The 14408-nt window shown below is 35.1% G+C and overlaps 1 protein-coding gene across 1 annotated transcript in view; it reads left to right on the top strand.

Annotated features, from left to right (window-relative positions):
• Positions 1–14408, top strand: part of EIF3E (eukaryotic translation initiation factor 3 subunit E) — a 238298-nt gene that overhangs the window by 22506 nt on the left and 201384 nt on the right. The gene's annotated exons all lie outside the window — the stretch shown is intronic.

Below are 14408 nucleotides of genomic sequence, written 5' to 3'. Positions count from 1 at the left end.
GGCTGAATCCTCTGAAAATATATTTACTATATCTTCTTTATCCATCCTCTGTTAATGGACACTTGTGCTTCTTCCATAATTTGGCTATTGTAAATATTGCTGCAATAAACATAGGGATGCATGTATCCCTTTGAATTGGTGTTTTTGTATTTTTTTGAGTAAATACCCAGTAGTGTGATTACTGGATCATAGGGTAGTTGTATTTTTAGCCTTTGGAGGAACCCGCCCCCCTATACTCTTTTCTACAGTGGCTGCACCAGTTTGCATTGCCACTAACAGTACACCAAGTTTCCTTTTTCTCCACATCCTGGCCAACACTTGTCATTTCTTGTAGATATTATCATGTCTTTATTCGGAAAACTTCCAACAACTTCTATCTCATTCTTAATATAAGGCCTTATAGCAGCCTGCTATTTTTCTTGACTATTAATTCCTCCTTGCCTCTGCTCCAGCCCCATTGGCCTTCTTATTCTAGCCTCTTGTTCATGAAACATGCTAGAAATAGTAAACCTTAAAGCTTTTCCCCTGGATTTTCATTTTGCCTAAAAGACTACTTCCCTGTGTCCTCCCACCCCTTTATCTAGAGATAAATTTGGGGAGAACTGACATCATAACAAGATGAGCTTCTAATCTATGAATTTGATAAATGTTTTCACTTACTTAGTTGTTCTTTCATTTCATTAATTAATATTTTGTAGTTTTCAGCACACAGATGTTATACATTTTAAAAGTTTGTCTCATGTTTTATGATTTTTATGCTGTTTTAAATAATTTCTTTCCATTTCAAATTGCAATTGTCCATGGCTAGTATTTAGATATAGTTGATTTTTGTTGATATTTTAATGTTCATTTATTTTTGAGAGAGAGAGAGAGAGGGAGAGACAGAGTGTGAACAGGGGAGGGGCAGAGAGAAGTAGAAACAGAACTCTCCAGGCTCTGAGCTGTTAGCACAGAGCCCCATGCGGGGCTTGAACTCACAAACCTCAAGATCATGACCTGAGCCAAAGTCAGATGCTTAACCAAACAAGCCACTCAGGTGCCCCGATTTTTGTTGATATTTTATCTGCAAGTTTACTCTATTCACTTATTAGTTCTAGAGACTTTTTGCAAACTGCAGGATTCCCTATGTTGGAGATCATGTCATCTATGAATAAAGAAAGTTTTACCTCTTACTTTATGATCTGGATTAATTGTATTTCTTTTTCTTATTTAATTTCACCTGCTGAAATCATCAAGGCAATGTTAGAGTAATGAAGGGAACTCCCTTGCCTTGTTCCAAATCTTAGGGAGAAAGCATTCAGTCTTTTACCATTAAATGTGATAGGTAACTCTAGGTTTTTTGTAAATTCCTTTTATCAGGTTGAAGCAGTCCCCTTCTGTTCTTAGTTTGTTGAGCTTTTATCATGAATGGACGTTGAATTTTGTCAAATTATTTTGTGATAGCTATTGAAAAGATCATATTGGTTTTCAGGCTTTTGATATTGTTAATTCCCATATCCTTCATAAAGTATGTTTTAGATCTTCAAGAGGAGCAATGATACAGATTTTGATCACAGGGACCTTTTTTTCATTGGACAACTTTTAGAACTAATGATCTATGGAACATACTGGGAAATGCTAATCTAGAAAATAAATGTATAACATGGACATAATCCTTTTTAAACTCATAGGATTATTAATGAAGGGTAACCAACATAATGTAGATAAAGCATTTAGCTTAGTGCTAAGCACATAATAAGTGATCAAGAGATATTCAAACATTAAAAGCTAATTCATATATTAATTTGACCATGAATTCTGCATTTATTGTATGCTTATTCTTTCAATGTCACCTTTAGTAGCATTATAAATATTAACATGAAAACTAAAATGACTTGTTCAAAAATTATTGTTCCCATTGGTTTTTCTTACCCTATAAGGAAAATGTATGTTCTGTCAGAATTCTAAAAAGAGTCATTATCACAGCTCAGATTCACCAGATTTTAACATTACCCTACAGAGGCCTGACTAAATTAAAAGGTGTACCTCAGCACCACATGATTATTATTTTACAAGTTGAAAATAGCTTTTGTGAAATTACTTCCAAGAGATAAGCATGCCTTATGAATGCTGATTCATAAACACTTGTTCATAAGGATTAAGCCAACACAACAATTCACCCTTTCACCTTCTCATTTGCCTCATCACACATTTGGAAAAGCTTCAACTGTGTGCGTAATCTTGGAGATCAATATCTGGGCTTTAACCATCACTTCTACCAAAGGAAATGAAAACATTTCTAAAACTCATGGAAAACAAGGATATAATTGTTGAACACACACACACACACACACACACACAAGTAAATACAGCTTTACCTTTGACTTGGAGAGTCCCAAACTTATTATTTGCAATAGTGTTACACAACCACAGATAACTTTATTGATCAATCACAGGCTGAGTTTTCATTTGGTTGATGTAAATGATTTGTTCTTTTTAGTGTAAAAATTGTCAGGAAAGGAGAAGAACCAGACAATTACAAGTGATACACCAAATATCTCTTTCCTGTTACAAGTTTTGCCTTAAAACTAAGTAATTATGTGGCTCTGATGATTTGCCATCCCTGGGACAATAGTTTCCTGACATTTCAGGACAGCAGTTTATAATAATGCTTACATGTGGGTTTCATATTGCATGCTGTTAAAAGAATCAGTGGGTCTAGACTGGAGTTTATTTCTTAAGTACATGGTAATAATCTGCTATATTCCAAACAGAAGGGCGTCTATGCCTAGCTCACAACAAGAATAATGGAGTACCAGGAAGGAGCCATACTGCCTATGCTATTAGGAGTGGGAAGGGGTGAGTGGTGAAGCAGAAAAAAGATACATCAGTCCTTCATTCCTTAAGATCTGGAAATACATTAAGCAAAGCTGTTTGGATCAATAAACAACTATGTACCTGGTATGACTCTGCCTCAAAGAGGTCATAAAAGCCAGGAGACCAGTCTTACAGTCAAGATACCAAGGTTCAAGCCCCACCAGTGCCACTTAGATAAATTACCTTAGATAAATTTACTAATTTCTCTTGAGTTTTCTCAGCTGTAAAATTCTCATCTTAATCATAACTCATAGTTTTATGGCAAAAATAAAGTAACATGCAAAATATTTTATAAACTACAGATCACTATAATATTAAAATCTCTTTCTCAAATGTAAATGCTTAGAAAAAATTGCTATAGTCATCTTTTAACAACATCAAAGAAAGAAAAAGGGCCAAATTGTTTTATTTTTAAATCCAAGATCTAAATGGCTATAAATCTATTTCTTTGAAATATATATCAATATTTCTTGAGTTATGTAGTTGATGTAATGAATCTATAGTTTCTAACATTGTTATTTTTCCTCCCTGTGGTTATAAGCACTTATAACGTAGCCCATTGGCATCTGGCCAGTCTCCCCAGGGCTTGAAAATAATTGTTAGTGGCTTGTGATGACTTCAGCTAATGCCTTAAAAAACATAAGAGGAAAGAATTGGAAGTTACAAATTGGAAACTTCTCAGTTGATAAAATTACCTATTTTCTCATATATTTTAGGGCTGTTTCTGGTCTTTCATCCATTTGTAGTCACCTAGATGAATCAGGTTACAAATGAGTTTTTCAAAGAGAATAAAAGTAAATAATAACACTTCAATCTAATCATTTGGATAACTGAGATATTCTTTTAATTTTCTCATACCTAATGTATTTAATAAACATCTTTATCTTTTATCTTTCTTCATAATTATAGTTTATTTCTTTTGGCTTCTTATTTGAATCCTACAAGAGTATCCTAAGATACTTTCAGTAACCTTTAAAAACATTATTCCCCTACGGATATCTTAGCAACAGAGTTTTTTGAGTTGCTTTAAATGCTGGCTTCCAAGTGCCACTATACAGGATGCCTAATTTCATTTATGAATATAAAATCTATACTTTGGTGTTCATCTAACTTCTAAGTAAATGCTTTTAAAGTGTTGGTATGTTTTTAAAAAACTATCAGAGCATTTCTGTTGAATGAAGCAATGACCCTTTTCACTGAATTAAGAGCTCTTTAAGTAGGGTTCTTCTGAATTTACAAAATATTATCTCAAGAATATCCTTCTCCAGGCTCTTAAAACAGAAAACTACTTTTTAACTACCATGTTATTATATGCTGGACAAACAAAATGCCACATTTTCATTGCAGTCATGTGGATTTTAAAATTTAATTAGTGAGATTTAATTAAATGAGTGCATGGCTTCTATTAATATTTTGGATAACTCTTCTAATCAGTGAGATATCCTTAGATGATTTTTTTTGCTTTTATTATGACTTATTAAAATAGTTAACGGTTAACTGTAAGACACATGCCAACAGTTTCATTTACATTAATGACTCTGTCTCAAGTAATTTCGTTTTCTTTTTGGCCACTTTTCTCTCACTCTATGCAAACTTTTAGTTTTTGTTTCCTATTTCATAAACATCAGATCATAGTTGGTTTCACTATTCTTATATTTCTTCTTTCTTTATTATCCATCCTTTCATTCTCTATGTAGAAATTACAACATACAGTTTACTCCTAACTTTCTCTAAATGAACTCATTGGTCACAAACATTAACCAATTTAAACAAAACACCATGAAATGATAATATTGTAAGGGGTGCTGCAGGTATCGCACAGGCTTAACATTTTTAAGTAAAAATTAGTGTAGCCAATAGATGGCAGAACCAGTACTCAAATCCAGGTCTTCAGACTCTGAGACCTACACTTGAATTCCCTCCTTGACTTCTCAAAAAAGAACCCTTATTCTTTCCTTAAAATTTTTTAAATGTTTATTTTTGAGAGAGACAGAACATGAGTGGGGGAAGGGGCAGAGAGAGAGAGAGAGAGAGAGAGAGAGAGACAAACAGACACACAGAATCCAAAGCAGGCTTCAGGCTCTGAGCTGTCAGCACAGAGCCCAACGCGGGACTCGAACCAATGAACAGTGAGATCATGCACTGTGCCCAAATGGGTCGCTTAACCAACTGAGCCACCCAGGAGCCCCTATTCTTTTTTTATCACATATGTAATGCATGGTCATTTGTAAATCTTAGAACTTAGTCAAAAAGAAGAAAATAAACAATAGCAAATCATAACCACTGTTATGGTATACACCCTTCTTGGTCTGTGCTGCCCAATATGGTAGCCACTAGCCACATACAGTATTTAAATTAAAATAAAATAGATAAAAATTCTATTCCTCACTTGCTCTAGCCATACTTCAAGTACTCGACAGCCAGAAGTAGCTAGGGACTACTGTATTAGCAGAGATATGGAACATTTCCTTCATCATGGAAAATTCAGGGGCACCTGTGTGACGCAGTCGATTGAGCATCCGACTCTTGATCTTGGCTCAGCATGATCTCATGGTTCGTGAGTACAAGCCCCGCATTGAGCTCTACTCTGATGGTGCAAAGCCTGCTTGGGATTCTGTCTCTCATTCTCTCTCCCTCCTCTGCTTTCTCTCTTTCTGTCTCTCTCTCTCTCTCAAAATGAATGAACATTAAAAAAAAAGAAAATTCATCCAACAGTGCAATAAATGTAGACTTTTCATGCATAAAGAAATGCATGCATACACATGTACCAAGGTGTGCATATAAATATGTGTACATATGTATGTGTGCATAAACATATAAATCCATATTTTTAAGTATAAATGAGTCACACTGTTTGTAATATTTGTAATCTGATTTTTTTCACTGAACACAAACATTTCCCATGTTAGCATATGTAATCTGCATAATCACTTTAAAGAAGAATTGTTCATTGTAGTTGTATATCATAATACATTTAATAAGCTCTTCCATTTGTACTTTTAGATGATTAGCTTCATTTTAATGTGATACACAATGCTACAATGAACATCCCTATTTATGCAACTTTATACTTTTATCTAATTCCCTTAGGATGAATCTCTAGAAGGAGATTTTTTAGATGGAAAAGGTATGCACAACTTTAAGGCATTTACTATAAAGACTAACTTTATCTCAAGGAAAAAAAATAACTACATCTTCACTAGTTATGTGAGAACTCACCTGTTACTCCCTACCCCTACTAACATAGGTATTAGTTTACTTTCTTTTAAAATTCATGAAGACTTAATTTACCTTATTTTTGGTTCATCAGTCTTCTCTGAAGCTTTACATCTAAGAAGGAGAATATCAGCTAAATAAATTGCATGGTGAAAAGAGTATGAACTAAATTTGGAAAAAGTTAAAATGAGTTTGAGTTATGTAATATATATAAAGCTGTAGGAATTATATATGTGTATTTATATAAATTTTTAGAAATTATGTAAGTATAAAATATAAATGCAAAAGTATATTAAAATTATATATGCTTATGTACATAAATCTTCACACATGTCAACATTTATAATTAGGAATAACTTTCACTTAATACTTTAATAGGCTGTTATTATTTTCTGCAAACATCTTAATTATGACAAATTTGCCACTACACAGACCATTTTGAAACCACAATAATACATTCCAGGGTGTGTTATGCTGGGAAATTGCCATTCTGGGAAAAATGAAGTCACTTGGCCTTTAAATTGGTGCGTCAGAATGTTCAAGGAAAGTAATATCTAATGAGAAGGCATGTATTACAATAGCCACTTAATTATAATTCATTAAATTTCAGTTCCAGTAACACCTATTTATTCCGTGAGATTTTTTTAACTTGTGTTCTCTAAATAAAGGATTTTACTAGTCATTAAATTTATTTTCTTTAAAGTACCAAACTTAAAATATATGCCACAGGCTATAAAACAGACCAGAAACAAAGCTTTTTCCTAACTGGTAGATTCTGACTAGTTCAATCCAGTTCCCTCGCCTGATGACTGATGATCGCTGCACTCTGAGCTCATACATTCTCAGATTTTGTATTTTATACCTATCCTATCACATGACCAGCATTAGTCCTTCAGTACATTAGTTCAAATTAGTTTTTCAAATGATATAATCATCACCTGAAAGCCCTGAGAGAATAGAATGCAAGACAGGTAAAGGTTGATGAGAAAATAGATGCTAAGGGCTATAAAGGGCAGAGCTCTATAGTAGGAGTGAGGTTATTGTAGTGGATGAAGGGAGGGCTATTTTTAAAAAAATAATGTTTTTACATGAAACTGGCTCATTTTGTGAGATTTAGGATGAAAAGCATTACAGTTTTGTTGACATTTAATATGGTAAGTTTCAGGGAGAAAGTGAGATGGGGGGCTGCTTTGATGCAGAAAGGAAAGTATATTTGGTAGGAAGATATGAAGAGGGAGATATTCCAAGAATAGAGATTAAATAGTATGCTTCATAGGCGGCACCTGGCTGGCTTAGCCAGCAGAGCATGTGACTCTTGATCTCGGAGTTGTTAAGTTTGAGCTCCACACTGGGCGTAAAGATTATTTAAAGGTAAGATCTTTTTTTAAAAAAAGCATGCTTTAGTACATTTAGGTTTGCAACACAGTCACTTGAAAAGGAAATGAATATTTATGTAAACATTCTATGTTTCCAACTGTAACACCAAGGTGATTAAGGGAAAGAAGTTTTTCATAAATAAAGGCAAAAGATCCTTGTTATATTAATGAAAGTATTTAGATCACAGATATGTTAACTCCTAAGACCAAAGATGAAATTCAACACTTTCCCAAAATAGAATTGTGTCTTGGAGAGTTACATTACAGCTGAACCACTCTCGTTGATGATTAGAAACTTAACCTCCAGAGTTGTCTTCTGATGTATATCAATAGCAATTTGTTAGACAAATTATAAAGGATTCCAGAAACTGTGACTATTGATTCAACATATATATTTTTTAAAGCCTCTATACAATAAATGATTAGTAGCAATCTTATAAGGTGTATGCATTACCTTTCAGTGCACAGGTTTAAAATTTATCATTCCTTTGAGTGATGGTTTATTTTATTGTTCATGCTCCACTTGTGCTAATCTATTATCTAAGGATAGCTTATGAAGCAACCCTGGAACATGAAGTAATTTTTCCATGTGCACTTAATTAGTGTGATTTCTAGAAGTTCCCACAAGTGCATGTGATGTACTTTTAAGTAAGCAATCTCTCAGAGGGAAAAAGTCATAGCAACATGCAATTGAGAATAATTGGAATATGATTTTGTGTTCTTATAATAATTATGCCATAAGTATAAGATGAGGACATTAACATTTGACTCAGAACGTAAGAAGGGCATAATAATAAATCACTTAGAGAAATTTTTAGTTTATAAAAGCTTAATGCTCAAGAATAGCATATAAATTCTCATTTTGATTTTTTTTTTTTTAAATTAACAATGTGCCTCTTAAAGTTCCTTTAGGAAGATAAACTTTACTTGTGATTTAAAATTCTACCAACCCACAGTTTGATTTAAATATATTTCAAAAAACTGTCATTACAGAAACCTTTGTTTGTTCAGAAGAAATTAGAAGTAATTGAGAAAAATTTTACCCATCTTCCAATTTTGAACAGGCAGTAAATGTCTTCATGATACTAAAGAACAAAGGTGCAAATACCTTGTGTGTTTGGGAGGTGAGGGATTAGAAAAGGAATAACCTTAAAGTCTTCAGAGAGGAGATATGACACCTAAACACTTTCAAAAAATGAATGAGAGGTGGTTATGCAGATAGTCATAAAAATTAGTAAATACTGAGCTCTTCCCTGTGTTATGAGACTCTGTTCTAAGTGCTATGTGCGTGTTAACTACTTTAGTCCTCAGGATTCTATGAGGTGGAAAATATTATTATCTTCTTTTTACAGTTAAGTAGGGCATCTGTCTTAAAGACTCTCAGCTAGTAGACTTAGAAGCCAAAAGTCAATCTGAGAAAGTCTGACTCTGAGTCTCTATTAAAGGCAGAAGGAATGGCCTTTAGTTTCTCCCCCACTGAATTCCATTCTGTCAAGAATAGTTAAATTAATTAAAGCTCCTCATCTCTACCTCTTTTCACCCCTTATTTATACTTTCCACAAATTCCTCATTTTCTTGTGTTTTTTTTTGTTTGTTTTTTTAGAACTTTCGTGTATGGATAAACCAAAACTCAGAAGTTTAGGGAAAAAATATTTTCCTCCTCAAAAACCTTTTTAAAAAGCTATTATAAATCAAAGGGCTTCATGTTTTATAACCGCTGTGACTGAAATAGGCAGAATGCCGATTCCATCTTTTTGTCTCATTCATGCTATAGCAACCCTAATCCTCCCTGAGACAATGGGGGCCTCTCAGTGAACAGGGAGTAGGGCACAAATAGGAAGGTAGGAAGACAAAAATGTGTTTAGAGAATTCTAAATATTAAAAAATGAAAGTAGTTTCAGGTTATCATTAGTACTAAGATGAAAGAAAAATCTGGGTGAGGAAAAAGAGAGAAAATGGAAAAAGAAACTTTAGGAAGGTGGTCAGGGAAATCCTCCGAGAGGGTGGTCTCTGCTCCTTGACCCAAGGTTGAGGATAAGCAAGCACAGGGCAACAGCTGCAGGAAAAGCAGAGCAGTCCAGGAACAAGCGTAAAGGTCGGAAAAGAGCAAACCCTCCAAGGAAGGGAAAGAAAATCAGAATAGCTATGAGCAATGGAGAGATGATGTGAGGAATTAGAAAGAGATCATTAGGCATGGCATTTTAGACTATGATAAGGAATTTGAACCTTATTCTAAAAGGAATGGAAGCCACTGAAGAAATTTAACCAGAGAAGAGGCGCAATCTTGTTCCCATTTAAAAAATTGAACTCTGTGGAGAATGGAGTCTAAAATGGACATGTGCCAGCTAAGTGGAGCTGTCAAAGATGGAGGTTTAGGTGAGGTTTAGGAGGTCTGTGCTGAAGATGTTTAGAGCCCTAGGAGTGGTTAAGATTGCCTAAGGATAGAACCACGATGGAGAAAAGAAGACAATCCAGGACTAATTCCTAAAATTATCTAAACTCAAGAGCTTGGGTAGAGGAGAGGCTAGCAAGGTCCAAGCAAAATTTAGACTCTCTCTAGCCAGCCGAGACTCAGTTGTTACAAAGCATGAAGGGTTGATGCCTGTAACTTTTGAGCTTTCATGCTCATCCAGTCTATTATCATGAAATGTGACTTTGTCAGTATAAGATTTTAATTTTAGTTTGTGTCTTTGTCTTGTAAACAACTGAACAAATATGGATTGGGTTAAATTAATGGTATTAGCAATGAAATTTTGGCCAGCACACATCCATATATATTAAGCAATGTAATTATTAAAGAGGTAGGGCTGCGGAATATACCCAATGCCTTTTTAAATGTCCAAATCTCAAAAATGATGATTTGAACATTAAAGGCATCCATTATCATGATGAAGTCAATAAGAGTTCAATTAGCCTTGGTATTCTCGTAGGAGAATATATAAACTATCCACAATATATAAAACACAGGCTTTCTAGAAAGATGCTGTATACTGTCTGGTTGTCCAATTAAGCCAGTCTACATGAACTTTAACTGACATTTTTTCCCTCAAGCTAAATTTTATTACTTGCAAAATGTTTATTTTTTTAAAGTTAGACCTAATGTGGGGTAAAGTGTATTACAGAAAACACAAGGACACAAAACAGCAAGAGTAGTTTCATTTGATGTATAAATATCATCATAGAAAAAGCAACGTATTTATGCTGTCTCCTTTTTTGAATTTCAGTATCAAATTAAGCTGGATAAAATGTTCCAAATTTTCTTCAGGCAAAATCTTTTTGTTTTCTTAAGCAGCAGTTTTCACTTAATACGAAATATCTCTGTGGCAAATGCCCAGATTTTATATTAACACATGTAATTTTCCAGAAGAAATGTCAAATCCTATTGCTGGCCCTTTAATATGGATTGATTAGATGCAGTGTCAGAGTTGTATTAAGAACATCTGAAATGAAGAACGCCTAGAAAAGTGGGTGCATCAGTGGTAACATTAATATTTTGTTTCGGGGGAGGGACTGGTTTTTGCTAAAGTTGCACATTTCTCTGGGCTTGAATGGATTGGGTAGAATTTCAGACTGAATGATGAAGTACAAACACTTGCATTCAGATTCTTTGTTATTTTACACATGTATACATGGCTGTCAAGGGAGTTTCTGGTTCCTTGTGATATTCATTAGTGTTGGGGTCTCTTAAATCATCCAGCTGTAACATATAGCAATAGATGTGTGCATCCAATTCCAACACCTCCAGGTCATCCTACAACTCTCATGGGTCACATTTGTCAAAGTTCTCTGAGGCTTTTGGACCTGGAGTTTTGTCTTCTTCAGTCTTAAAGTAACAACCATATTGTTTTTACTGCTCCTGATTACATTTTAATTTTATACTAGAAGATTCTTTCTCCTTTTTGTGTAAAATTTTCCAAGACTGGATCATATATGTAAAATAACCAATGGTATTTACCTTTTTAAGCTATAAGCTAAATAAAATAAAAACTATGTTCACCATAAATTGACCTAGCATCTGATTTCTAGCCACTATGGTCACAATTTTTTTTAATATTTTTATTTTTAGAGAGAGAGCATGAGCAGCAGAGAGGGGCAGAGGGAGAGAGAAAGCATCTGAAGCAGGCTCCACGCTCAGCACGGAGTTCAGTGCAGGGTTCCATCCTGTGATCCTGGGATCATGACCTGAGCCAAAACTCAAGAGTCAGATGTTCAGCTGACTGAGCTACCCAGGCGCCCCCATGGCCACAATTTAAAGTTTAATATACACTCACCTACAACCTAGAGTTAATTTTTCTTTTTCTCTTCTCTTTTTCATCAGAGTCACAGATGGAGAAGTTGGTTTTGTATTTTGTAGATATAAAACATTAGGGCATTTTAAAAAACAGATCTACCTCTATGCTGTACTTCCTCTTTTCTTTCTTTTTCTCCCGGTGAAATTCCTCATATTTACCTTATCTTCTATACAGGTTGCTACAGTATTTTCTATGACGCTAGCTTGATTATTTAATATCAAGTATTTTTTGAACAGCCACTATGTGCGAAGCACTGGATTAGACTCTGGGATTGTACCAAGAGTCATAAACAAGTTAGATTGACTTCCTCTTGCTATGGAGCTTGTGAATTCATGGGGAAAATAGACAGATGGTTAATTACATTCTAGGATATAAGTGCTACGGTGGTGGAAACACAGGTTCTAGAAGAACACATAGAGAGACTTCCCCTTAAACAACCTGTGGGGTCACATTCCCTCTGTATAATTCTACTTTATTTTTCAGGAACTTTCCGTACCTCCACTACTTGCTAAATACCACCATTTCTTTTCTATAATAATTTTGCTTTTATACATAATTTTACTCTCATTATACTAAAAGTAGCATGTTAATCTTTTAAAGACCCTTCTCCTATAAGCTTACGGGGCACTTCTCTGTGCAGATTCATTAATGTGGAACACATTTCCTCTTCCTCTGCACCATCTGCTAAGTGATTTGATGTTGTATCATTTTTCAAATGTCTTTATTAGGATCTGATGCTTATAGCAGTTTTTCCTTGGAGCCTGAGCAGTCTTTTCTAAAATGCTGTAAGATACCAGTGTTCCAGAGGAGAACATGTAGATCATACTCACCAAGGAATCACTGTGCATTCTGATCCATTATGTCTGATGTTCCTGATTATTTACTATCAGTATATGCCCATTTGTGGCCCAGTAAGCTGATTCAAAATATTCATGTTTATCCTTATGACTTTATCTCAGGAGGAAATGACTGAGTATTTCAAGTTGTATAATAATCCTTCAAGGTAACATTTGATATAGGTTCCAGACTATTTGGCTAATGACATCATTAAAAAAAAAAAAAAAGCTGTTGGAGCGCCTAGGTGGTTCAGTCGGTTAAGCATCCAACTCTAGGTTTTGGCTCAGGTAATGCTCTCATGGTTTCACTGGTTCAAACCCTGCGTCGGGCTCTGCACTGATGGTGAGGAATGTGCTTAGGATTCTCTCTCTCTCTCTCTCTCTCTCTCTCTCTCTCTCAATCTCTCTCTCCCTTTCTATCCCTCTTCCACTCACAGTCTCTGTTTCTCTCAAAATAAATAAAGAATAAAAAAATTTTCTTTAAAGCTGTCATTTAGTAAATCATCCTCTATACAAAGCATTTTTACAAACGTTGCTGTTGCAACCATGGCGTTTAGGTATTTGTATCTTCATATTTTGGAAAAAGAAAGTGAGGTCCAGACAGATTTATACCTTGTCACCCAGATAGAAAGTGGCAGAGAGAAGCCAGACTCTGAGTGCCGGTCCCTAGCTTCTTTTACATTATAACACACTACCTCCCTATTAAGCAGTCTCAGATTTGTTCTGGTCCCGAGACCACTGGAACCAAGACTTACAGGTGTTAGGTGCCCCTTTTCCCCAATGGTTGGTATATTTAATTAGCATTTTACCTACTTGAAGTCAGAATACTCAAAATGCAACCTTGGATACTTGTGTTATGACTGAGTTGTGGTAAATTCTTTAACTTCCATCATAGATTTTAACAGATGTTTACCAGTCCCCCTTCTTTCTTGTGCCTCCCCTCCATTCCCACTCCCTTGAGACCACTTGCCTGACCATAACAATACTAATAATGATTGTATCAGCACATACATGACACCAGGCACCATATGCCACCTTCCACGTAAGATTCAACGAATACCACTGAATCATACCCAAGCCCAAGCTGTTATACACTCAGACTGATTTTGATTCCTGTCACCTTCCCTTGAGACCCAGCCTACAGCTAATCCTAACTCCATCTGCATTATCCTGGTCTTGTTCTCTATTTCTTCCTGGCCTCCTAATCAAAAAATAATACAACCATTGCCAAGTGTATATAGGTTTTAACTGGAAGGGAAAATGGAAATGTATATATTACTTCAGACTATACTTTGTTGCTCAGGTTTTTCTTATTTATTTTAACTTACTTTTCCACTTTTGAATGGGTCCTCCCTTCACATTTCTACCAAATTTTTGTTTCTGAAGCTTTACTTCCATCACATCATGCATACAACAGTTTTGGAGTCTCCTATTACCTAGATGTTCCTAGTCTGATCAGCGGAGTCCATTACAATTTGATTAGAACTGCATATACCTCAGTCAGATGGGCCTATTCCCTACCCCTCCCACCTCAGCCAGCCTCAAAACCATTTTCCATTTCATTGAATCTACCATGAATGCCTCTTCTTGTTCTCTCCCCTGCTTATCTATTTTCACCCATCCTTTCAAGTCCAAATTTTATCTACATGCACGTCCCCTTCTCCATGATCAGCACACACTAATTTCCCAATATAGAATTCATTGTCTGTGCTACTTCTTAAAATATACAGCTTCCTAAATCATGACCTGAACCAAGTGATTTTCCAGGCTAAGACTTTTCAATGGCTTTCCACTGACTTTAAATCAAACTCCAGTTTCCATGCCATTGGCTT

Source organism: Felis catus, chromosome F2 (genome assembly GCF_018350175.1).
Source record: "Felis catus isolate Fca126 chromosome F2, F.catus_Fca126_mat1.0, whole genome shotgun sequence".
Classification (NCBI taxonomy): domain Eukaryota; kingdom Metazoa; phylum Chordata; class Mammalia; order Carnivora; family Felidae; genus Felis; species Felis catus.
Note: the sequence above shows the minus strand (reverse complement) of the source record. Positions and strands in the feature narration are given on the sequence as shown.